Source organism: Narcine bancroftii, chromosome 2 (assembly GCF_036971445.1).
Source record: "Narcine bancroftii isolate sNarBan1 chromosome 2, sNarBan1.hap1, whole genome shotgun sequence".
In the NCBI taxonomy this organism is placed as follows: Eukaryota; Metazoa; Chordata; class Chondrichthyes; order Torpediniformes; family Narcinidae; genus Narcine; species Narcine bancroftii.
Genome location: NC_091470.1, coordinates 40,300,419 through 40,305,036, shown reverse-complemented (window position 1 = coordinate 40,305,036; position 4,618 = coordinate 40,300,419).

Genomic DNA, 4,618 nt, shown 5'->3' with positions numbered 1-4,618 from the left:
TACATTAATCATCCATTCATTTTGATCAGTACATTACAGGGGAATCTCAGAGCTCTGACAATTAAAAATTTAGTGTTTTACCCACAGGAGTTTCAGCTGCCAGCTGTGTCCCTCATTCCCAGTAGAAGGATCCAAGGAAAGCAGAAACTGTTGGCAATGCTCACAAGTAAAACCAGGCAGTAAGACTGCTGAACTACTAAAACAACTCCCTGTTTAAACTATTTATTAATAATATTTATTTTTAATATTTGGATGTCCTGGAATAAACTAGTGACTTCTGTGAAATGGCAGCTGACAACCAGGTAAGACTACTAATAAGAGGGAATAGACCCCCAAAGGGGCTGGCATAGGCTACCTACCCATTGCCAGCAGGAGCCATCGCTTTATAGCATGTTGGATCCACTCATTAATGGCAATGAAAGTGTCAAAATGAAGAATACTCCTTGTGTCAGGGAGAGTGGGGGCACAAGATGACCACATGGCCAAAGACCTGGTAATGGAAATGACCATAGGCCAGACAATCAGTATTGGACCTGATAGATCAGCCACTCTGGTAGGACAGAAACTCCAGAGTTGCACCTGTGGCTGGACAAAGGTAATCTTAGAGAGGCAAGAAAAAGTGCTTGAGAGAGCTTAAAGATGGACCTTACATTGACTGCTTTTTTTTAAGAACTAGATAATATCAGTTGAATGAAGCCCAGCGGCAGGAGAACCCCACAACCCACAGACTCAGCAACAACTAGGTATCCCAAGTCCAACCAGCCAAAACAAGCAACAGAAAGGAAGATCGATGAGTGCAAGCTAGAAATAATGTGGCCCAAGTCCTGCAACAGATAGGAATGGAAGTCCATCGATACAGGCCTTGTTCACTAACTAAAGGGGATTAAGGAATTTGTGGAAAAGAAACTGAAAAAGATGGCAAACATCATATACAGTTACGGAATGGAAAGATTTGGCGTGAGGGAAAAGAGAAAGAGAAAAACAAAGGAATAAAGTCGGCTCAAATGAAGAAGGCATCAGGAAATAAAGAGATTCATAAGAGAAAGACAGCAACTGAGGAAACAATGGAGGAAAGCATCAGAGGAAGAAAAGGGAGGAATCAATATACTACAGGAAGAGATAAAGAAGTGCCATGCCACTCTGCGAAGAGCAAAATGCCATGCCAGTATGCGAAGAGCAGAGTGCCTGAGAAGGCAGCATAGAAAAAAGAAAGATTGGGCAAGAGCGAAATTTTACAAAGATCCTGAGAAGTTCAACAGACATTTTCACTGTAGAAAAGAGAGGGACACTCGGAGTGCCAAGGAGGGAACTTGAGGAAAACCCATGCAGATAGCCTGAGGAATGAACCAATTAACATCCTCCCTGACATGCCACTAATTCACCAACTAGATCATCAGCTAGATGAGAGGCCTCTTACATAGAAAGAGGAGACGAGCACGGTTCAGCAGACAAGAACAGCATCAGCCTCAGGGTTCAATAGAATTTCATACAGGAACTATAAGAACACCCCTGGGGTCCTGCATTTCCTTTGGAAACTGATGAGAGTGGCATGGGAAAAGGAATCATATCTAAGGCATGGCAGATAGCAGGAAGGATCTTGATTCCTGAAGAACTCATCAGACATCAGTCAATTTTGATAGATCAATCTTCTGAACATGGAAGGAAAGATTTTCTTCAGTGTCGAGGCTCAACGACTCTCTATGTACCTGGTGAACAATAAGTTTTTAAAAAATATTTTATTTAAGAACACATATATAACAAACAACAAACATACATCACATTATTAAAAATTATTGATTAACTATTTATTGATTTATATAAAGAGAAAGAACAAAAGAGAAAAAAAACTACAAAAAAAACCTGATCTAAACCCTAACTAAACCCTCCCAACCCCTTCTACCCCCACAAAAAACACTAACTATAAAAAAAGTAATTACTAAAATGCATAATGAAGGGGGGCGTGGCAAGATGGCGTAGGGAGCGGACGTGCGTTCCCGGTCTCCCCCAGGCAGTTATATAAATACCCGTTTTAAGAATATTTCTTTTCTGTTAAAAGTCTTTGTTTTGTTTATCAATTGTTTTTAGTTTAAAATGGCAACAAAGATTAAGGAAAATAGAGTTCAAATACAGAACAAAATTACACTCTCCGACTTTGGAAGAAACTCAGCCTACTTGCCCAGACAGAACCACGGAGTCAAGGCTAGAATTTTCTTAAGAATGGAGCTCATTAATTGGACTGTCGGATAAGCTGGCCTTGGACACCCCTCTGAAAGATGGTGATGAATATTGATTTGAAATGTTTTATGAAGATAAATTGCAGTAATTGGCATTGGTTGCCCATGAGTTTTAAAAATCCAGATAACATTAAAGTTTATTAGTGATTTTTTTTTTGGATGGAATATCGGAAGAATGAATTTATTATCTATAAATACAGAACAAAATTACATTCTTTGACTTTGGAAGAAATTTGACCTATTTGCCCAGACAGAGCCGGAGTTGGTGCTGGAATTTTCTCAAGAACAGAACTTATTAAAGTTGATTTCGGACTCCTTTTTGAAAGATGGCGACGAATGTTGATTTGAAATATTTGAAATATTTTATGAAGATAAATATATATATGGAACTCCTTGACCTGCAATAAGGTTTATCAGTGATTTTTTTTTGGATGGAATATTGGAAGAGTGAATTTATTATCTGTGAGTATGCATACATTGCAAACAGATTTCAATAGTTTTGAAAAGGTTTTTTTTAAACTAAACAACAAGATCAGTTTAATATTGAGAAAATTGGAAAAAACGGAAACTTTATTATTAAATTTGGAAATTCAGTAGAAAGAAACTATGAACAAGATTGATGATTTATAAAATTAAAGTCGAAGGAGTAATGTCCAAGAAGAGTTAAAAATTTTGAATAAGTTTTTCTTGAAAATAAACAATAATTTCAACTTAACATTGAGAAGATTGACAAAGTGGAAAATTTGGTATTAAATCGGGAAACACAGAAGAAAGAACTTATGAATAACATTGATGCTTTAGAAGATCAAGACCGAAGGAATTATGTTCAAGAAAATTTTAATAGATTTGAAAAAAACTTTTTTTGAAAGTAAGCTACAAATTCAACTTGAGACTGAGAAGAATGGAAGATTCGGTGTTGAACTGGGATGTTCAGAGGTGTTTTAATTTAGTGGATGAAATTCAGGAAGACTTGGAAAAAAAAAAAAACTTTTATTGATTGTAAACAATGTTTAACTCAGTGTTGGGAGGGTGGAAAGGGTGCAAAATTTAATATCAAGTTTGGATTTTCAAAAAAAAAGAGTTTATGAATAAGACTGGTTAAATTGATGGACCGGGGTTTTATGGATATAAGAAATGATGATTTTTCGGTTTATACGTGTATATTGTCTGCCTGGGGGGGGGGGGAGGGGGTGGTACTTCTGCTCCCGAAAGTCATATGCCACTTGTGGTTTATACCACACCCATTTGGGTTTTTGGGAATTAACCTTAGGGGCATTCCTAAGGGGTTAGGGGAGGTGGGGGGGGGGGGTGAAAATTTGAAAATTATTTAGTATCTATTATGTAATATTATACTAAGTCAATTTGAAATGAATGTATGGAGATACTATAAATAAATTTTGAAAAAAAAATGCATAATGAATATGATTATATATTAAATTGGATTGTTTTAGGAAACACTTAAAGATCCCAAAAACATTTCACAAGAAAACATTATTTATTTTTAAGGGAAGACTTTTCCGGTTCAGAGGATTCAAAGGAATTATTTATAATTTCAAACCTAATGTTCAACAATAAGTTTGTTAATAGATCAGTGCAGAAGGCAGGTGTATGGGGAACTCAGGATGCTTAAAATACCAATATCATCTGGCACCAGATACAAACAGCCAAGAGGGAAAGCAAAGACTTGCATGTAGCATTTGTAGATCTAGCCAATGGTTTTGGATCAGTCCGTCATACAATGCTCTGGAACTTCTTCAAGGTTCCAGAGGCCATCATGTATCTCATCCAAGTGTATTTTCAGGATCTCTATTACGCTGCTTGGTAGCAGCTGGAAATAGGAATAATGGCAGGTTGAACCATCTCTCCCCTTGCTTTCACCATCGCATGTAGCTCATCATCTGCGTATCACATTAGGAGGTAGGAATTAAAGCATACATGGATGACACGACCACATTAACAACAATAAAGGCCTGAACTAAACATCTCCTCAATAAGCTTCAGAGCAACATCAAAAGGCCACGAATGGAAATCAAACCAAGCAAATCTTGCAGTATTTCCAATGTCAAAGGCAGGCTTGCAGACAAAATGTTTTGCATTAATGAAGAACCAATACCAACCATCCTGAAGAAACCAGTCAAAAGCCTCTGACACTAAAGGACACTGAGCAGGTTGAACATCTTAGGCAGGATATACTCAGCAATCTTCAACAAATTAACAACACTGCTCTCCCAGGGAAGCTAAAGGTGTGGTATCTCCAGTTCGGCCTGCTACCATGACTCATGTGGCCATTAACCATTATCAAACATTGAGAAAATGGAGAGACTGATTAACTCACAAATGAGGAAGTGGCTCAGGCTACCCAGATATCTTAGTAGAGTTTGGCT